The sequence below is a fragment of the Thermobia domestica genome, unplaced genomic scaffold, assembly GCF_964235325.1.
Source record: "Thermobia domestica unplaced genomic scaffold, izTheDome1.hap1.1 HAP1_SCAFFOLD_325, whole genome shotgun sequence".
Lineage (NCBI taxonomy): Eukaryota > Metazoa > Arthropoda > Insecta > Zygentoma > Lepismatidae > Thermobia > Thermobia domestica.
Genome location: NW_027656039.1, coordinates 1 through 24,069, shown reverse-complemented (window position 1 = coordinate 24,069; position 24,069 = coordinate 1).

Below are 24,069 nucleotides of genomic sequence, written 5' to 3'. Positions count from 1 at the left end.
TTCTTGATGATAGAATCTAATATTGAATTCGATCTTTGATTTTGTAATCCCATACATTTTTAGAAGTAACAATCGTCCAAGCTAGAGATTCAAATATACGAGAAAATGACCCTTATTTACAATACATGATCATATATCTGAGCATAATCTGTCAAAAATAGAATAGAAAATAATTTGTTATATGTAGCCGCGAGTTATTGGCATTAAATTTTAGTCCAGAATTGCCTGGTTTGCCATAAAATGTAGTTATTCATATACTTTAGAGTAGATTTAGCGATTTAACCGATTGGGGTTTAAACTGAAGGGGCACATACTGCAGTTAGCTAAATTTTTTATTATAACAAACATATAATCTTCGTTTTTGAATAATGCAACCTCTTTCCCTAATTGAAGGTATTTTGTCTCCATATTTTAAAAAATCAATTACAGTTTTGAATATGCGCTAACTTTTACACATTTGGCATTGATTTCACTAAACTATGATTGGAAACTTATATACATAACGCTCTATATTCTGTCCCTCTTGTCTTTTTTTTTTTTTTAACTTTGGGGGAGATCGATATCACAGCCATTCCTTGTAACCTGGTTTGCCTTGCAAACTTTAAGGTAGACAGTACTGCACGGACTAAGCGTTGTTTATAACTTCATTGTAAGGTCATACAGTTCATGATAGTTAAGCACATTGTTTTAGATAGGCTATGAGCGAATTATTTATTGGGTGTGTAAATGAAAATATATTTGGATTAATATTCCAAATGAATTCAGAAGTGACTTGCGGTATTTGTGGAGCGTACATTTCCTAACTCAGGGACAGAATGCGAGAGGCTCCATTATATACAAGGTGCATTCAGCAGCCTGAAGAGGAGATGGCCCAAATATTCGAACAGCGTAGATGTAGGACAACGTCTGATCAACATTGTATTTTAATCCACGAGTGAAGTCAGTGAAAATGGAGAAAGGAACTTTGTTATAAGTGTTTCCCTTACGTCAAAAAGTGAATACTAGTGTGGTGACTATTGAATAGGAAGACGTTGCTCATATTAGTGTATGTGGTGTTGCTGTGTGTAATTGTCAACGGGATGAAGTTGCCTGGCGATGGAATAGATATTGCATCCTTCGAAGAAGGTGGACTAAGCAACTATATATACTGGAGCCTCTCAAAACTAGTCCCGAGGATGGAAATAGTTTGTTCCCGAAACGCCGCTAGTATTTCTGAACTTCATTTGGTTACAGAATAGATATGTAGCATCAAAGCAGATATTCGGTTCTGATAAGTTTATAGAATAGGGAAATGATATATTATTTTATAAGGCGCACATATTCAGATTACACTTTATTAGTATTGATTGGTTGCTCGTCTAACGAAAGCAGTAGTGCGCAAGGTTAATCAAGTAAGAGGGATGACTGTGCTGTCGGTTTCCGCGTGGAGGGTGGGTAACTCTGCCGGGGCCAGTTCCAAGCCTGGCTGCAGTTAGTGAAAATAAATTAAATGAAAATAAAATATGACCAAAGCAAATACCAAAATTGAAATAATGTTTTACAGTTTCGAGAATATATTATTGGCTTTATCAATGTGTGTTGAATGCAATAATATATTGCCGACAGAATTATATATTATAATGATATGGTATTTACTTCTAGAATTTATGTATATTTAGCAGCAAATCAGTTATTTTCACTTACGAAAAGAGGAGGACCCACGGGACAGTAATAGTGAGCATTATGTATATAAACGTCAACTCTGGGCGCGTCTAACCTATCTATGTTGTTCTAAATGTGTGAATCAATTCTGAATTCAATACACTACATGTAAAAGTGTTCTTCCTACGTCAATGTATCCACTAATTTTTATTCGATTTCCATATTAAGGTATGTTACTTTACGTGTAATTTTATGGTCCCATCTTGTGGGGCACGTCCATTTCATTGTTATTGGCAAATTAAAAAATTGTTACCCCTTTCCAGATCAACGAAATTTCACTGTGAATAATCAGAAAACGTCATTAAACGAATCTTTCGTTTCCTCTTCCAGACAGTTATTTCGTTACCATTAATGACTGTATTAACACTGATTGCTGTGCAATATTAACTTGTATATCGGATAGCATTCTTGATGGTAGAATCTAATATTGAATTCGATCTTTGATTTTGTAATCCCATACATTTTCAGAAGTAACAATTGTCCAAGCTAGAGATTCAAATATACGAGAAAATGACCCTTATTTACAATACATGATCATATATCTGAGCATAATCTGTCAAAAATAGAATAGAAAATAATTTGTTATATGTAGCCGCGAGTTATTGGCATTAAATTTTAGTCCAGAATTGCCTGGTTTGCCATAAAATGTAGTTATTCATATACTTTAGAGTAGATTTAGCGATTTAACCGATTGGGGTTTCAACTGAAGGGGCACATACTCCAGTTAGCTAAATTTTTTATTATAACAAACATATAATCTTCGTTTTTGAATAATGCAACCTCTTTCCCTAATTAAAAATATTTTGCCTCCATATTTTAAAAAATCAATTACAGTTTTGAATATGCGCTAACTTTTACACATTTGGCATTGATTTCACTAAACTATGATTGGAAACTTATATACATAACGCTCTATATTCTGTCTCTCTTGTTTTTTTTTTTTTTTTTTTTTTTTAACTTTGGAGGAGATCGATATCAAAGCCATTCCTTGTAACCTGGTTTGCCTTGCAAACTTTAAGGTAGACAGTACTGCACGGACTAAGCGTTGTTTATAACTTCATTGTAAGGTCATACAGTTCATGATAGTTAAGCACATTGTTTTAGATAGGCTATGAGCGAATTATTTATTGGGTGTGTAAATGAAAATATATTTGGATTAATATTCCAAATGAATTCAGAAGTGACTTGCGGTATTTGTGGAGCGTACATTTCCTAACTCAGGGACAGAATGCGAGAGGCTCCAGCATATACAGGGTGCATTCAGCAGCCTGAAGAGGAGATGCCCCAAATATTCGAACAGCGTAGATGTAGGACAACGTCTGTTCAACATTGTATTTTAATCCACGAGTGAAGTTAGTGAAAATGGAGAAAGGAACTTTGTTATAAGTGTTTCCCTTACGTCAAGAAGTGAATACTAGCGTGGTGACTATTGAATAGGAAGACGTTGCTCATATTAGTGTATGTAGTGTTGCTGTGTGTAATTGTCAACGGGATGAAGTTGCCTGGCGATGGAATAGGTATTGCATCCTTCGAAGAAGATCGACTAAGCAACTATATATACTGGAGCCTCTCAAAACTAGTCCCGAGGATGGAAATAGTTTGTTCCCGAAACGCCGCTAGTATTTCTGAACTTCATTTGGTTACAGAATAGATATGTAGCATCAAAGCAGATATTCGGTTCTGATAAGTTTATAGAATAGGGAAATGATATATTATCTTATAAGGCGCATATATTCAGATTACACTTTATTAGTATTCACTCGTTCCTCGTCTAACGAAAGCAGTAGTGCGCAAGGTTAATCAAGTAAGAGGGATGACTGTTCTGTCGATTTCCGCGTGGAGGGTGGGTAAGTCTGCCGGGGCCAGTTCCAAGCCTGGCTGCAGTTAGTGAAAATAAATTAAATGAAAATAAAATCTGACCAAAGCAAATACCAAAATTGAAATAATATGTTTTACAGTTTCGAGAATATATTATTGGCTTTATCAATGTGTGTTGAATGCAATAATATATTGCCGACAGTATTATATATTATAATGATATGGTATTTACTTCTACAATTTATGTATATTTAGCAGCAAATCAGTTATTTTCACTTACGAAAAGAGGAGGACCCACGGGACAGTAATAGTGAGCATTATGTATATAAACGTCAACTCCGGGCGCGTCTAACCTATCTATGTTGTTCTAAATGTGTGAATCAATTCTGAATTCAATACACTACATGTAAAAGTGTTCTTCCTACGTCAATGTATCCACTAATTTTTATTCGATTTCCATATTAAGGTATGTTACTTTACGTGTAATTTTATGGTCCCATCTTGTGGGGCACGTCCATTTCATTGTTATTGGCAAATTAAAAAATTGTTGCCCCTTTCCAGATCAACCAAATTTCACTGTGAATAATCAGAAAACGACATTAAACGAATCTTTCGTTTCCTCTTCCAGACAGTTGTTTCGTTACCATTAATGACTGTATTAACACTGATTGCTGTGCAATATTAACTTGTATATCGGATAGCATTCTTGATGATAGAATCTAATATTGAATTCGATCTTTGATTTTGTAATCCCATACATTTTCAGAAGTAACAATTGTCCAAGCTAGAGATTCAAATATACGAGAAAATGACCCTTATTTACAATACATGATCATATATCTGAGCATAATCTGTCAAAAATAGAATAGAAAATAATTTGTTATATGTAGCCGCGAGTTATTGGCATTAAATTTTAGTCCAGAATTGCCTGGTTTGCCATAAAATGTAGTTATTCATATACTTTAGAGTAGATTTAGCGATTTAACCGATTGGGGTTTAAACTGAAGGGGCACATACTGCAGTTAGCTAAATTTTTTATTATAACAAACATATAATCTTCGTTTTTGAATAATGCAACCTCTTTCCCTAATTGAAGGTATTTTGTCTCCATATTTTAAAAAATCAATTACAGTTTTGAATATGCGCTAACTTTTACACATTTGGCATTGATTTCACTAAACTATGATTGGAAACTTATATACATAACGCTCTATATTCTGTCCCTCTTGTCTTTTTTTTTTTTTTTAACTTTGGGGGAGATCGATATCACAGCCATTCCTTGTAACCTGGTTTGCCTTGCAAACTTTAAGGTAGACAGTACTGCACGGACTAAGCGTTGTTTATAACTTCATTGTAAGGTCATACAGTTCATGATAGTTAAGCACATTGTTTTAGATAGGCTATGAGCGAATTATTTATTGGGTGTGTAAATGAAAATATATTTGGATTAATATTCCAAATGAATTCAGAAGTGACTTGCGGTATTTGTGGAGCGTACATTTCCTAACTCAGGGACAGAATGCGAGAGGCTCCATTATATACAAGGTGCATTCAGCAGCCTGAAGAGGAGATGGCCCAAATATTCGAACAGCGTAGATGTAGGACAACGTCTGATCAACATTGTATTTTAATCCACGAGTGAAATCAGTGAAAATGGAGAAAGGAACTTTGTTATAAGTGTTTCCCTTACGTCAAGAAGTGAATACTAGTGTACTGACTATTGAATAGGAAGACGTTGCTCATATTAGTGTATGTGGTGTTGCTGTGTGTAATTGTCAACGGGATGAAGTTGCCTGGCGATGGAATAGATATTGCATCCTTCGAAGAAGGTGGACTAAGCAACTATATATACTGGAGCCTCTCAAAACTAGTCCCGAGGATGGAAATAGTTTGTTCCCGAAACGCCGCTAGTATTTCTGAACTTCATTTGGTTACAGAATAGATATGTAGCATCAAAGCAGATATTCGGTTCTGATAAGTTTATAGAATAGGGAAATGATATATTATTTTATAAGGCGCACATATTCAGATTACACTTTATTAGTATTGATTGGTTGCTCGTCTAACGAAAGCAGTAGTGCGCAAGGTTAATCAAGTAAGAGGGATGACTGTGCTGTCGGTTTCCGCGTGGAGGGTGGGTAACTCTGCCGGGGCCAGTTCCAAGCCTGGCTGCAGTTAGTGAAAATAAATTAAATGAAAATAAAATCTGACCAAAGCAAATACCAAAATTGAAATAATATGTTTTACAGTTTCGAGAATATATTATTGGCTTTATCAATGTGTGTTGAATGCAATAATATATTGCCGACAGTATTATATATTATAATGATATGGTATTTACTTCTAGAATTTATGTATATTTAGCAGCAAATCAGTTATTTTCACTTACGAAAAGAGGAGGACCCACGGGACAGTGATAGTGAGCATTATGTATATAAACGTCAACTCTGGGCGCGTCTAACCTATCTATGTTGTTCTAAATGTATGAATCAATTCTGAATTCAATACACTACATGTAAAAGTGTTCTTCCTACGTCAATGTATCCACTAATTTTTATTCGATTTCCATATTAAGGTATGTTACTTTACGTGTAATTTTATGGTCCCATCTTGTGGGGCACGTCCATTTCATTGTTATTGGAAAATTAAAAAATTGTTGCCCCTTTCCAGATCAACGAAATTTCACTGTGAATAATCAGAAAACGACATTAAACGAATCTTTCGTTTCCTCTTCCAGACAGTTGTTTCGTTACCATTAATGACTGTATTAACACTGATTGCTGTGCAATATTAACTTGTATATCGGATAGCATTCTTGATGATAGAATCTAATATTGAATTCGATCTTTGATTTTGTAATCCCATACATTTTTAGAAGTAACAATCGTCCAAGCTAGAGATTCAAATATACGAGAAAATGACCCTTATTTACAATACATGATCATATATCTGAGCATAATCTGTCAAAAATAGAATAGAAAATAATTTGTTATATGTAGCCGCGAGTTATTGGCATTAAATTTTAGTCCAGAATTGCCTGGTTTGCCATAAAATGTAGTTATTCATATACTTTAGAGTAGATTTAGCGATTTAACCGATTGGGGTTTAAACTGAAGGGGCACATACTGCAGTTAGCTAAATTTTTTATTATAACAAACATATAATCTTCGTTTTTGAATAATGCAACCTCTTTCCCTAATTGAAGGTATTTTGTCTCCATATTTTAAAAAATCAATTACAGTTTTGAATATGCGCTAACTTTTACACATTTGGCATTGATTTCACTAAACTATGATTGGAAACTTATATACATAACGGTCTATATTCTGTCCCTCTTGTCTTTGTTTTTTTTTTTAACTTTGGGGGAGATCGATATCACAGGCATTCCTTGTAACCTGGTTTGCCTTGCAAACTTTAAGGTAGACAGTACTGCACGGACTAAGCGTTGTTTATAACTTCATTGTAAGGTCATACAGTTCATGATAGTTAAGCACATTGTTTTACATAGGCTATGAGCGAATTATTTATTGGGTGTGTAAATGAAAATATATTTGGATTAATATTCCAAATGAATTCAGAAGTGACTCGCGGTATTTGTGGAGCGTACATTTCCTAACTCAGGGACAGAATGCGAGAGGCTCCATTATATACAAGGTGCATTCAGCAGCCTGAAGAGGAGATGGCCCAAATATTCGAACAGCGTAGATGTAGGACAACGTCTGATCAACATTGTATTTTAATCCACGAGTGAAATCAGTGAAAATGGAGAAAGGAACTTTGTTATAAGTGTTTCCCTTACGTCAAGAAGTGAATACTAGTGTAGTGACTATTGAATAGGAAGACGTTGCTCATATTAGTGTATGTGGTGTTGCTGTGTGTAATTGTCAACGGGATGAAGTTGCCTGGCGATGGAATAGATATTGCATCCTTCGAAGAAGGTGGACTAAGCAACTATATATACTGGAGCCTCTCAAAACTAGTCCCGAGGATGGAAATAGTTTGTTCCCGAAACGCCGCTAGTATTTCTGAACTTCATTTGGTTACAGAATAGATATGTAGCATCAAAGCAGATATTCGGTTCTGATAAGTTTATAGAATAGGGAAATGATATATTATTTTATAAGGCGCACATATTCAGATTACACTTTATTAGTATTGATTGGTTGCTCGTCTAACGAAAGCAGTAGTGCGCAAGGTTAATCAAGTAAGAGGGATGACTGTGCTGTCGGTTTCCGCGTGGAGGGTGGGTAACTCTGCCGGGGCCAGTTCCAAGCCTGGCTGCAGTTAGTGAAAATAAATTAAATGAAAATAAAATCTGACCAAAGCAAATACCAAAATTGAAATAATATGTTTTACAGTTTCGAGAATATATTATTGGCTTTATCAATGTGTGTTGAATGCAATAATATATTGCCGACAGTATTATATATTATAATGATATGGTATTTACTTCTACAATTTATGTATATTTAGCAGCAAATCAGTTATTTTCACTTACGAAAAGAGGAGGACCCACGGGACAGTAATAGTGAGCATTATGTATATAAACGTCAACTCCGGGCGCGTCTAACCTATCTATGTTGTTCTAAATGTGTGAATCAATTCTGAATTCAATACACTACATGTAAAAGTGTTCTTCCTACGTCAATGTATCCACTAATTTTTATTCGATTTCCATATTAAGGTATGTTACTTTACGTGTAATTTTATGGTCCCATCTTGTGGGGCACGTCCATTTCATTGTTATTGGCAAATTAAAAAATTGTTGCCCCTTTCCAGATCAACCAAATTTCACTGTGAATAATCAGAAAACGACATTAAACGAATCTTTCGTTTCCTCTTCCAGACAGTTGTTTCGTTACCATTAATGACTGTATTAACACTGATTGCTGTGCAATATTAACTTGTATATCGGATAGCATTCTTGATGATAGAATCTAATATTGAATTCGATCTTTGATTTTGTAATCCCATACATTTTCAGAAGTAACAATTGTCCAAGCTAGAGATTCAAATATACGAGAAAATGACCCTTATTTACAATACATGATCATATATCTGAGCATAATCTGTCAAAAATAGAATAGAAAATAATTTGTTATATGTAGCCGCGAGTTATTGGCATTAAATTTTAGTCCAGAATTGCCTGGTTTGCCATAAAATGTAGTTATTCATATACTTTAGAGTAGATTTAGCGATTTAACCGATTGGGGTTTAAACTGAAGGGGCACATACTGCAGTTAGCTAAATTTTTTATTATAACAAACATATAATCTTCGTTTTTGAATAATGCAACCTCTTTCCCTAATTGAAGGTATTTTGTCTCCATATTTTAAAAAATCATTTACAGTTTTGAATATGCGCTAACTTTTACACATTTGGCATTGATTTCACTAAACTATGATTGGAAACTTATATACATAACGCTCTATATTCTGTCCCTCTTGTCTTTTTTTTTTAACTTTGGGGGAGATCGATATCACAGCCATTCCTTGTAACCTGGTTTGCCTTGCAAACTTTAAGGTAGACAGTACTGCACGGACTAAGCGTTGTTTATAACTTCATTGTAAGGTCATACAGTTCATGATAGTTAAGCACATTGTTTTACATAGGCTATGAGCGAATTATTTATTGGGTGTGTAAATGAAAATATATTTGGATTAATATTCCAAATGAATTCAGAAGTGACTTGCGGTATTTGTGGAGCGTACATTTCCTAACTCAGGGACAGAATGCGAGAGGCTCCAGCATATACAGGGTGCATTCAGCAGCCTGAAAAGAAGATGGCCCAAATATTCGAACAGCGTAGATGTAGGACAACGTCTGATCAACATTGTATTTTAATCCACGAGTGAAGTTAGTGAAAATGGAGAAAGGAACTTTGTTATAAGTGTTTCCCTTACGTCAAAAAGTGAATACTAGTGTGGTGACTATTGAATAGGAAGACGTTGCTCATATTAGTGTATGTGGTGTTGCTGTGTGTAATTGTCAACGGGATGAAGTTGCCTGGCGATGGAATAGATATTGCATCCTTCGAAGAAGGTGGACTAAGCAACTATATATACTGGAGCCTCTCAAAACTAGTCCCGAGGATGGAAATAGTTTGTTCCCGAAACGCCGCTAGTATTTCTGAACTTCATTTGGTTACAGAATAGATATGTAGCATCAAAGCAGATATTCGGTTCTGATAAGTTTATAGAATAGGGAAATGATATATTATTTTATAAGGCGCACATATTCAGATTACACTTTATTAGTATTGATTGGTTGCTCGTCTAACGAAAGCAGTAGTGCGCAAGGTTAATCAAGTAAAAGGGATGACTGTGCTGTCGGTTTCCGCGTGGAGGGTGGGTAACTCTGCCGGGGCCAGTTCCAAGCCTGGCTGCAGTTAGTGAAAATAAATTAAATGAAAATAAAATCTGACCAAAGCAAATACCAAAATTGAAATAATATGTTTTACAGTTTCGAGAATATATTATTGGCTTTATCAATGTGTGTTGAATGCAATAATATATTGCCGACAGTATTATATATTATAATGATATGGTATTTACTTCTAGAATTTATGTATATTTAGCAGCAAATCAGTTATTTTCACTTACGAAAAGAGGAGGACCCACGGGACAGTGATAGTGAGCATTATGTATATAAACGTCAACTCTGGGCGCGTCTAACCTATCTATGTTGTTCTAAATGTATGAATCAATTCTGAATTCAATACACTACATGTAAAAGTGTTCTTCCTACGTCAATGTATCCACTAATTTTTATTCGATTTCCATATTAAGGTATGTTACTTTACGTGTAATTTTATGGTCCCATCTTGTGGGGCACGTCCATTTCATTGTTATTGGCAAATTAAAAAATTGTTGCCCCTTTCCAGATCAACCAAATTTCACTGTGAATAATCAGAAAACGACATTAAACGAATCTTTCGTTTCCTCTTCCAGACAGTTGTTTCGTTACCATTAATGACTGTATTAACACTGATTGCTGTGCAATATTAACTTGTATATCGGATAGCATTCTTGATGATAGAATCTAATATTGAATTCGATCTTTGATTTTGTAATCCCATACATTTTTAGAAGTAACAATCGTCCAAGCTAGAGATTCAAATATACGAGAAAATGACCCTTATTTACAATACATGATCATATATCTGAGCATAATCTGTCAAAAATAGAATAGAAAATAATTTGTTATATGTAGCCGCGAGTTATTGGCATTAAATTTCAGTCCAGAATTGCCTGGTTTGCCATAAAATGTAGTTATTCATATACTTTAGAGTAGATTTAGCGATTTAACCGATTGGGGTTTAAACTGAAGGGGCACATACTGCAGTTTGCTAAATTTTTTATTATAACAAACATATAATCTTCGTTTTTGAATAATGCAACCTCTTTCCCTAATTGAAGGTATTTTGTCTCCATATTTTAAAAAATCAATTACAGTTTTGAATATGCGCTAACTTTTACACATTTGGCATTGATTTCACTAAACTATGATTGGAAACTTATATACATAACGCTCTATATTCTGTCCCTCTTGTCTTTTTTTTTTTTTTTTAACTTTGGGGGAAATCGATATCACAGCCATTCCTTGTAACCTGGTTTGCCTTGCAAACTTTAAGGTAGACAGTACTGCACGGACTAAGCGTTGTTTATAACTTCATTGTAAGGTCATACAGTTCATGATAGTTAAGCACATTGTTTTAGATAGGCTATGAGCGAATTATTTATTGGGTGTGTAAATGAAAATATATTTGGATTAATATTCCAAATGAATTCAGAAGTGACTTGCGGTATTTGTGGAGCGTACATTTCCTAACTCAGGGACAGAATGCGAGAGGCTCCATTATATACAAGGTGCATTCAGCAGCCTGAAGAGGAGATGGCCCAAATATTCGAACAGCGTAGATGTAGGACAACGTCTGATCAACATTGTATTTTAATCCACGAGTGAAATCAGTGAAAATGGAGAAAGGAACTTTGTTATAAGTGTTTCCCTTACGTCAAAAAGTGAATACTAGTGTGGTGACTATTGAATAGGAAGACGTTGCTCATATTAGTGTATGTGGTGTTGCTGTGTGTAATTGTCAACGGGATGAAGTTGCCTGGCGATGGAATAGATATTGCATCCTTCGAAGAAGGTGGACTAAGCAACTATATATACTGGAGCCTCTCAAAACTAGTCCCGAGGATGGAAATAGTTTGTTCCCGAAACGCCGCTAGTATTTCTGAACTTCATTTGGTTACAGAATAGATATGTAGCATCAAAGCAGATATTCGGTTCTGATAAGTTTATAGAATAGGGAAATGATATATTATTTTATAAGGCGCACATATTCAGATTACACTTTATTAGTATTGATTGGTTGCTCGTCTAACGAAAGCAGTAGTGCGCAAGGTTAATCAAGTAAGAGGGATGACTGTGCTGTCGGTTTCCGCGTGGAGGGTGGGTAACTCTGCCGGGGCCAGTTCCAAGCCTGGCTGCAGTTAGTGAAAATAAATTAAATGAAAATAAAATCTGACCAAAGCAAATACCAAAATTGAAATAATATGTTTTACAGTTTCGAGAATATATTATTGGCTTTATCAATGTGTGTTGAATGCAATAATATATTGCCGACAGTATTATATATTATAATGATATGGTATTTACTTCTACAATTTATGTATATTTAGCAGCAAATCAGTTATTTTCACTTACGAAAAGAGGAGGACCCACGGGACAGTAATAGTGAAAATTATGTATATAAACGTCAACTCCGGGCGCGTCTAACCTATCTATGTTGTTCTAAATGTGTGAATCAATTCTGAATTCAATACACTACATGTAAAAGTGTTCTTCCTACGTCAATGTATCCACTAATTTTTATTCGATTTCCATATTAAGGTATGTTACTTTACGTGTAATTTTATGGTCCCATCTTCTGGGGCACGTCCATTTCATTGTTATTGGCAAATTAAAAAATTGTTGCCCCTTTCCAGATCAACCAAATTTCACTGTGAATAATCAGACAACGACATTAAACGAATCTTTCGTTTCCTCTTCCAGACAGTTGTTTCGTTACCATTAATGACTGTATTAACACTGATTGCTGTGCAATATTAACTTGTATATCGGATAGCATTCTTGATGATAGAATCTAATATTGAATTCGATCTTTGATTTTGTAATCCCATACATTTTCAGAAGTAACAATCGTCCAAGCTAGAGATTCAAATATACGAGAAAATGACCCTTATTTACAATACATGATCATATATCTGAGCATAATCTGTCAAAAATAGAATAGAAAATAATTTGTTATATGTAGCCGCGAGTTATTAGCATTAAATTTTAGTCCAGAATTGCCTGGTTTGCCATAAAATGTAGTTATTCATATACTTTAGAGTAGATTTAGCGATTTAACCGATTGGGGTTTAAACTGAAGGGGCACATACTCCAGTTAGCTAAATTTTTTATTATAACAAACATATAATCTTCGTTTTTGAATAATGCAACCTCTTTCCCTAATTAAAAATATTTTGTCTCCATATTTTAAAAAATCAATTACAGTTTTGAATATGCGCTAACTTTTACACATTTGGCATTGATTTCACTAAACTATGATTGGAAACTTATATACATAACGCTCTATATTCTGTCTCTCTTGTCTTTTTTTTTTTTTTTTTTTTTTTAACTTTGGAGGAGATCGATATCACAGCCATTCCTTGTAACCTGGTTTGCCTTGCAAACTTTAAGGTAGACAGTACTGCACGGACTAAGCGTTGTTTATAACTTCATTGTAAGGTCATACAGTTCATGATAGTTAAGCACATTGTTTTAGATAGGCTATGAGCGAATTATTTATTGGGTGTGTAAATGAAAATATATTTGGATTAATATTCCAAATGAATTCAGAAGTGACTTGCGGTATTTGTGGAGCGTACATTTCCTAACTCAGGGACAGAATGCGAGAGGCTCCAGCATATACAGGGTGCATTCAGCAGCCTGAAGAGGAGATGGCCCAAATATTCGAACAGCGTAGACGAATATTCTACGGGGTGTAGGACAACGTCTGATCAACATTGTATTTTAATCCACGAGTGAAGTTAGTGAAAATGGAGAAAGGAATTTTGTTATAAGTGTTTCCCTTACGTCAAAAAGTGAATACTAGTGTGGTGACTATTGAATAGGAAGACGTTGCTCATATTAGTGTATGTGGTGTTGCTGTGTGTAATTGTCAACGGGATGAAGTTGCCTGGCGATGGAATAGATATTGCATCCTTCGAAGAAGGTGGACTAAGCAACTATATATACTGGAGCCTCTCAAAACTAGTCCCGAGGATGGAAATAGTTTGTTCCCGAAACGCCGCTAGTATTTCTGAACTTCATTTGGTTACAGAATAGATATGTAGCATCAAAGCAGATATTCGGTTCTGATAAGTTTATAGAATAGGGAAATGATATATTATTTTATAAGGCGCACATATTCAGATTACACTTTATTAGTATTGATTGGTTGCTCGTCTAACGAAAGCAGTAGTGCGCAAGGTTAATCAAGTAAAAGGGATGACTGTGCTGTCGGTTTCCGCGTGGAGGGTGGGTAACTCTGCCGGGGCCAGTTCCAAGCCTGGCTGCAGTTAGTGAAAATAAATTAAATGAAAATAAAATCTGACCAAAGCAAATACCAAAATTGAAATAATATGTTTTACAGTTTCGAGAATATATTATTGGCTTTATCAATGTGTGTTGAATGCAATAATATATTGCCGACAGTATTATATATTATAATGATATGGTATTTACTTCTAGAATTTATGTATATTTAGCAGCAAATCAGTTATTTTCACTTACGAAAAGAGGAGGACCCACGGGACAGTAATAGTGAAAATTATGTATATAAACGTCAACTCCGGGCGCGTCTAACCTATCTATGTTGTTCTAAATGTGTGAATCAATTCTGAATTCAATACACTACATGTAAAAGTGTTCTTCCTACGTCAATGTATCCACTAATTTTTATTCGATTTCCATATTAAGGTATGTTACTTTACGTGTAATTTTATGGTCCCATCTTGTGGGGCACGTCCATTTCATTGTTATTGGCAAATTAAAAAATTGTTGCCCCTTTCCAGATCAACCAAATTTCACTGTGAATAATCAGAAAACGACATTAAACGAATCTTTCGTTTCCTCTTCCAGACAGTTGTTTCGTTACCATTAATGACTGTATTAACACTGATTGCTGTGTAATATTAACTTGTATATCGGATAGCATTCTTGATGATAGAATCTAATATTGAATTCGATCTTTGATTTTGTAATCCCATACATTTTTAGAAGTAACAATCGTCCAAGCTAGAGATTCAAATATACGAGAAAATGACCCTTATTTACAATACATGATCATATATCTGAGCATAATCTGTCAAAAATAGAATAGAAAATAATTTGTTATATGTAGCCGCGAGTAATTGGCATTAAATTTTAGTCCAGAATTGCCTGGTTTGCCATAAAATGTAGTTATTCATATACTTTAGAGTAGATTTAGCGATTTAACCGATTGGGGTTTAAACTGAAGGGGCACATACTGCAGTTAGCTAAATTTTTTATTATAACAAACATATAATCTTCGTTTTTGAATAATGCAACCTCTTTCCCTAATTGAAGGTATTTTGTCTCCATATTTTAAAAAATCAATTACAGTTTTGAATATGCGCTAACTTTTACACATTTGGCATTGATTTCACTAAACTATGATTGGAAACTTATATACATAACGCTCTATATTCTGTCCCTCTTGTCTTTTTTTTTTTTTTTTTTTTTTTTTTAACTTTGGGGGAAATCGATATCACAGCCATTCCTTGTAACCTGGTTTGCCTTGCAAACTTTAAGGTAGACAGTACTGCACGGACTAAGCGTTGTTTATAACTTCATTGTAAGGTCATACAGTTCATGATAGTTAAGCACATTGTTTTAGATAGGCTATGAGCGAATTATTTATTGGGTGTGTAAATGAAAATATATTTGGATTAATATTCCAAATGAATTCAGAAGTGACTTGCGGTATTTGTGGAGCGTACATTTCCTAACTCAGGGACAGAATGCGAGAGGCTCCATTATATACAAGGTGCATTCAGCAGCCTGAAGAGGAGATGGCCCAAATATTCGAACAGCGTAGATGTAGGACAACGTCTGATCAACATTGTATTTTAATCCACGAGTGAAGTCAGTGAAAATGGAGAAAGGAACTTTGTTATAAGTGTTTCCCTTACGTCATAAAGTGAATACTAGTGTGGTGACTATTGAATAGGAAGACGTTGCTCATATTAGTGTATGTGGTGTTGCTGTGTGTAATTGTCAACGGGATGAAGTTGCCTGGCGATGGAATAGATATTGCATCCTTCGAAGAAGGTGGACTAAGCAACTATATATACTGGAGCCTCTCAAAACTAGTCCCGAGGATGGAAATAGTTTGTTCCCGAAACGCCGCTAGTATTTCTGAACTTCATTTGGTTACAGAATAGATATGTAGCATCAAAGCAGATATTCGGTTCTGATAAGTTTATAGAATAGGGAAATGATATATTATTTTATAAGGCGCACATATTCAGATTACACTTTATTAGTATTGATTGGTTGCTCGTCTAACGAAAGCAGTAGTGCGCAAGGTTAATCAAGTAAGAGGGATGACTGTGCTGTCGGTTTCCGCGTGGAGGGTGGGTAACTCTGCCGGGGCCAGTTCCAAGCCTGGCTGCAGTTAGTGAAAATAAATTAAATGAAAATAAAATCTGACCAAAGCAAATACCAAAATTGAAATAATATGTTTTACAGTTTCGAGAATATATTATTGGCTTTATCAATGTGTGTTGAATGCAATAATATATTGCCGACAGTATTATATATTATAATGATATGGTATTTACTTCTACAATTTATGTATATTTAGCAGCAAATCAGTTATTTCCACTTACGAAAAGAGGAGGACCCACGGGACAGTAATAGTGAGAATTATGTATATAAACGTCAACTCTGGGCGCGTCTAACCTATCTATGTTGTTCTAAATGTGTGAATCAATTCTGAATTTAATACACTGCATGTAAAAGTGTTCTTCCTACGTCAATGTATCCACTAATTTTTATTCGATTTCCATATTAAGGTATGTTACTTTACGTGTAATTTTATGGTCCCATCTTGTGGGGCACGTCCATTTCATTGTTATTGGCAAATTAAAAAATTGTTGCCCCTTTCCAGATCAACGAAATTTCACTGTGAATAATCACAAAACGACATTAAACGAATCTTTCGTTTCCTCTTCCAGAAAGTTATTTCGTTACCATTAATGACTGTATTAACACTGATTGCTGTGCAATATTAACTTGTATATCGGATAGCATTCTTGATGATAGAATCTAATATTGAATTCGATCTTTGATTTTGTAATCCCATACATTTTCAGAAGTAACAATCGTCCAAGCTAGAGATTCAAATATACGAGAAAATGACCCTTATTTACAATACATGATCATATATCTGAGCATAATCTGTCAAAAATAGAATAGAAAATAATTTGTTATATGTAGCCGCGAGTTATTGGCATTAAAGTTTAGTCCAGAATTGCCTGGTTTGCCATAAATTGTAGTTATTCATATACCTTAGAGTAGATTTAGCGATTTAACCGATTGGGGTTTAAATTGAAGGGGCACATACTGCTGTTAGCTAATTTTTTTATTATAACAAACATATAATCTTCGTTTTTGAATAATGCAACCTCTTTCCCTAATTGAAGGTATTTTGTCTCCATATTTTAAAAAATCAATTACAGTTTTGAATATGCGCTAACTTTTACACATTTGGCATTGATTTCACTAAACTATGATTGGAAACTTATATACATAACGCTCTATATTCTGTCCCACTTGTCTTTTTTTTTTTTTTTTTAACTTTGGGGGAGATCGATATCACAGCCATTCCTTGTAACCTGGTTTGCCTTGCAAACTTTAAGGTAGACAATACTGCACACACTAAGCGTTGTTTATAATTTCACTGTAAGGTCATACAGTTCATCGTAATTAAGCACATTGTTTTAGATAGGCTATGAGCGAATTATTTATTGGGTGTGTAAATGAAAATATATTTGGATTAATATTCCAAATGAATTCAGAAGTGACTTGCGGTATTTGTGGAGTGTACATTTCCTCACTTAGGGACAGAATGCGAGAGGCTCCAGCATATACAGGGTGCATTCAGCAGCCTGAAGAGGAGATGGCCCAAATATTCGAACAGCGTAGATGTAGGAGAACGTCTGATCAACATTGTATTTTAATCCACGAGTGAAGTTAGTGAAAGTGAAGAAAGGAATTTTGTTATAAGTGTTTCCCGTAATTGTCAACGGGATGAAGTTGCCTGGCGATGGAATAGATATTGCATTCTTCGAAGAAGGTGGACTAAGCAACTATATATACTGGAGCCTCTGAAAACTAGTCTTGAGGATGTTAATAGTTTGTTCCCGAAACGCCGCTAGTATTTCTGAACTTCATTTGGTTACAGAATAGATATGTAGCATCAAAGCAGGTATTCGGTTCTGATAAGTTTATAGAATAGGGAAATGATGTATTATTTTATAAGGCAGTACTGCGCAAGGTTAATCAAGTAAGAGGGATGACTATGCTGTCGGTTTCCGCGTGGAGGGTGGGTAACTCTGCCGGGGCCAGTTCCAAGCCTGGCTGCAGTTAGTGAAAATAAATTAAATGAAAATAAAATCTGACCAAAGCAAATACCAAAATTGAAATATGTTTTACAGTTTCGAGAATATATTATTGGCTTTATCAATGTGTGTTGAATGCAATAATATATTGCCGACAGTATTATATATTATAATGATATGGTATTTACTTCTACAATTTATGTATATTTAGCAGCAAATCAGTTATTTTCACTTACGAAAAGAGGAGGACCCACGGGACAGTAATAGTGAGCATTATGTATATAAACGTCAACTCTGGGCGCGTCTAACCTATCTATGTTGTTCTAAATGTGTGAATCAATTCTGAATTCAATACACTACATGTAAAAGTGTTCTTCCTACGTCAATGTATCCACTAATTTTTATTCGATTTCCATATTAAGGTATGTTACTTTACGTGTAATTTTATGGTCCCATCTTGTGGGGCACGTCTATTTCATTGTTATTGGCAAATTAAAAAATTGTTACCCCTTTCCAGACCAACTAAATTTCACTGTGAATAATCACAAAACGACATTAAACGAATCTTTCGTTTCCTTTTCCAGACAGTTATTTCGTTACCATTAATGACTGTATTAACACTGATTGCTGTGCAATATTAACTTGTATATCGGGTAGCATTCTTGATGATAGAATCTAATATTGAATTCGATCTTTGATTTTGTAATCCCATACATTTTCAGAAGTAACAATCGTCCAAGCTAGAGATTCAAATATACGAGAAAATGACCCTTATTTACAATACATGATCATATATCTGAGCATAATCTGTCAAAAATAGAATAGAAAATAATTTGTTATATGTAGCCGCGAGTTATTGGCATTAAATTTCAGTCCAGAATTGCCTGGTTTGCCATAAAATGTAGTTATTCATATACTTTAGAGTAGATTTAGCGATTTAACCGATTGGGGTTTAAACTGAAGGGGCACATACTGCAGTTAGCTAAATTTTTTATTATAACAAACATATAATCTTCGTTTTTGAATAATGCAACCTCTTTCCCTAATTGAAGGTATTTTGTCTCCATATTTTAAAAAATCAATTACAGTTTTGAATATGCGCTAACTTTTACACATTTGGCATTGATTTCACTAAACTATGATTGGAAACTTATATACATAACGGTCTATATTCTGTCCCTCTTGTCTTTTTTTTTTTTTTTTTTTTTTAACTTTGAGGGAGATCGATATCACAGCCATTCCTTGTAACCTGGTTTGCCTTGCAAACTTTAAGGTAGACAGTACTGCACGGACTAAGCGTTGTTTATAACTTCATTGTAAGGTCATACAGTTCATGATAGTTAAGCACATTGTTTTAGATAGGCTATGAGCGAATTATTTATTGGGTGTGTAAATGAAAATATATTTGGATTAATATTCCAAATGAATTCAGAAGTGACTTGCGGTATTTGTGGAGCGTACATTTCCTAACTCAGGGACAGAATGCGAGAGGCTCCAGCATATACAGGGTGCATTCAGCAGCCTGAAGAGGAGATGGCCCAAATATTCGAACGGCGTAGATGTAGGACAACGTCTGATCAACATTGTATTTTAATCCACGAGTGAAGTTAGTGAAAGTGGAGAAAGGAACTTTGTTATAAGTGTTTCCCTTACGTCAAGAAGTGAATACTAGTGTGGTGACTATTGAATAGGAAGACGTTGCTCATATTAGTGTATGTGGTGTTGCTGTGTGTAATTGTCAACGGGATGAAGTTGCCTGGCGATGGAATAGATATTGCATCCTTCGAAGAAGGTGGACTAAGCAACTATATATACTGGAGCCTCTCAAAACTAGTCCCGAGGATGGAAATAGTTTGTTCCCGAAACGCCGCTAGTATTTCTGAACTTCATTTGGTTACAGAATAGATATGTAGCATCAAAGCAGATATTTGGTTCTGATAAGTTTATAGAATAGGGAAATGATATATTATTTTATAAGGCGCACATATTCAGATTACACTTTATTAGTATTGATTGGTTGCTCGTCTAACGAAAGCAGTAGTGCGCAAGGTTAATCAAGTAAGAGGGATGACTGTGCTGTCGGTTTCCGCGTGGAGGGTGGGTAACTCTGCCGGGGCCAGTTCCAAGCCTGGCTGCAGTTAGTGAAAATAAATTAAATGAAAATAAAATCTGACCAAAGCAAATACCAAAATTGAAATATGTTTTGCAGTTTCGAGAATATATTATTGGCTTTATCAATGTGTGTTGAATGCAATAATATATTGCCGACAGTATTATATATTATAATGATATGGTATTTACTTCTACAATTTATGTATATTTAGCAGCAAATCAGTTATTTTCACTTACGAAAAGAGGAGGACCCACGGGACAGTAATAGTGAGCATTATGTATATAAACGTCAACTCTGGGCGCGTCTAACCTATCTATGTTGTTCTAAATGTGTGAATCAATTCTGAATTCAATACACTACATGTAAAAGTGTTCTTCCTACGTCAATGTATCCACTTTTTTTTATTCGATTTCCATATTAAGGTATGTTACTTTACGTGTAATTTTATGGTCCCATCTTGTGGGGCACGTCCATTTCATTGTTATTGGCAAACTAAAAAATTGTTACCCCTTTCTAGATTAACCAAATTTCACTGTGAATAATCAGACAACGACATTAAACGAATCTTTCGTTTCCTCTTCCAGACAGTTATTTCGTTACCATTAATGACTGTATTAACACTGATTGCTGTGCAATATTAACTTGTATATCGGATAGCATTCTTGATGATAGAATCTAATATTGAATTCGATCTTTGATTTTGTAATCCCATACATTTTCAGAAGTAACAATCGTCCAAGCTAGAGATTCAAATATACGAGAAAATGACCCTTATTTACAATACATGATCATATATCTGAGCATAATCTGTCAAAAATAGAATAGAAAATAATTTGTTATATGTAGCCGCGAGTTATTGGCATTAAATTTCAGTCCAGAATTGCCTGGTTTGCCATAAAATGTAGTTATTCATATACTTTAGAGTAGATTTAGCGATTTAACCGATTGGGGTTTCAACTGAAGGGGCACATACTGCAGTTAGCTAAATTTTTTATTATAACAAACATATAATCTTCGTTTTTGAATAATGCAACCTCTTTCCCTAATTGAAGGTATTTTGTCTCCATATTTTAAAAAATCAATTACAGTTTTGAATATGCGCTAACTTTTACACATTTGGCATTGATTTCACTAAACTATGATTGGAAACTTATATACATAACGCTCTATATTCTGTCCCACTTGTCTTTTTTTTTTTTTTTTTAACTTTGGGGGAGATCGATATCACAGCCATTCCTTGTAACCTGGTTTGCAGTAGCGGTTTCTGACGTAGGGCTACCGGGCTACAGCACGCTTCCTATGTTTGTGTATTTGTGTTAGACTAATTTTAGTTCAAAAAATTTTCATCTATTCATTTGTTTAAACTGTTCATCAATTAACAAAATACAGAACTTTCCCATGACGATCTTTTTCGAGCGTGGAGCGCGATTATCAGCGCCTTCAGCAGTGTGGAAGTTGTACTAACGAACCGAGCGGGCTGTACTGAATGAAGCCCGCTTGAACTATACAAGCCTATATCTCTAGCATGGAGCAAAGATCTCAATATGCCTTGTCCACTTTCCTTTTTTTTTACACCCAGAATAGCTTCCACCGTGCTGTGTTAGGTTGAGCCCGAAGACATTCTGCGCAAGCGCCAAGTATTCCTCCTTCTCGCTTTCTTTTGCTTACTGGCAGCGCTCGCCGCTCGGTTCTGTCTTTTCTCCTCTTTTTTATTTTCTTTAATCCTAAAGGTCCGGGAGCCCAGAATTGTCGGGAGTGTATATTAAATGAATTGAACTTTTTTTTTTTTTTTTTTTACACAGATTCAGATCGTAGCAGAATTATAGCGCACACATTTAATGGGACATCGGTAATAAAGGATCAATTAATGGCGTGCAATCTAAAATTAAAGAACACTTTCCTTTGGCACACTACGTCCATTGTTAACCAATTAAATTTGATAATGGGAAGAACTGCATCTCAAAATCAATCGACAAGGACTTTTTTCCTGTTGTCTTTCAGGATTTTCCACATTTTTCCTCCTGCTCCCCACAGCGTGTATCTGTTTTGAAAAAAGTGGCTGTACGACGTATTCCGAGTGGGTCAGCTACTCGATGGAATTTCAAGTCACGAACCGTCAATTCTATCTATGAAAATTAAAATGTTTCGAAAGAGTGTTTTTCAGAACTAGAGAAATCCAACACAGGGAATTCATGTTTTGGTTAGAACTCTTTCACAAAATAATGCTGCATGTGAATATTTTCTATAATCAAATTCAGTGCAGGCCTACCATTAAAGTACAAACAGTACTTAAATATTTCATTGAAGCCATTGAGAAAATTCGGAATGACACAGACAATATTAGGACAAGTGATATTTTTCTTCCAACAGTTGATAAAACAAATATGGGCGGATTATATCTTGCAGAGTACCCAATGCCAAAGAAGTAAGTGATCACATTTCTGCGGATGCGCGAAATAGATGTGAGAAAACAAGCCATTTTGATGCCGCCAAACTTCTGGATTCTGCAAATTTTAGTGATTTTTCCGGAACATTTCTGGACACTGCGGTTGAAAGCTACCCAATGTTAAGTAAGCAGTAACTTCGCACTGAGCTTTTGGTTCTGTCAGCTTATCTTTAAAAACAATTTACAGAACAATTTTAGCGAAATAACAACCCTTTCGCAAATAACAGTGACCATACCAATGTCCACAGCAGAGCCTGAGAGGTGCTTTTCGTCTCTAAAGAGAATTTCCGTAGGTCAGGAAGGTTAACTGCCCTTACCATGCTCTCGATAGAAAAAAGTTTGATCAACAACATGCTAGATTTCAACTCCAGGGTGATAGAAAAGTTTGCCAGCATTAAGAATCGAAGGATGGATATAAACTTCCGCCTTCAGTAGGTAAATACACGTGTATATATATATATATATATATATATATATATATATATTTGTAGCACGCTTTGTTAATGACAGTACGAGCCGCCACTGCTGGTTTGCCTTGCAAACTTTAAGGTAGACAGTACTGCACGGACTAAGCGTTGTTTATAACTTCATTGTAAGGTCATACAGTTCATGATAGTTAAGCACATTGTTTTAGATAGGCTATGAGCGAATTATTTATTGGGTGTGTAAATGAAAATATATTTGGATTAATATTACAAATGAATTCAGAAGTGACTTGCGGTATTTGTGGAGTGTACATTTCCTAACTTAGGGACAGAATGCGAGAGGCTCCAGCATATACATAGGGTGCATTCAGCAGCCTGAAGAGGAGATGGCCCAAATATTCGAACTGCGTAGATGTAGGAGAACGTCTGATCAACATTGTATTTTAATCCACGAGTGAAGTTAGTGAAAGTGGAGAAAGGAACTTTGTTATAACTGTTTCCCGTAATTGTCAACGGGATGAAGTTGCCTGGCGATGGAATAGATATTGCATTCTTCGAAGAAGGTGGACTAAGCAACTATATATACTGGAGCCTCTCAAAACTAGTCTTGAGGATGGAAATAGTTTGTTCCCGAAACGCCGCTAGTATTTCTGAACTTCATTTGGTTACAGAATAGATATGTAGCATCAAAGCAGGTATTCGGTTCTGATAAGTTTATAGAATAGGGAAATGATGTATTATTTTATAAGGCAGTACTGCGCAAGGTTAATCAAGTAAGAGGGATGACTATGCTGTCGGTTTCCGCGTGGAGGGTGGGTAACTCTGCCGGGGCCAGTTCCAAGCCTGGCTGCAGTTAGTGAAAATAAA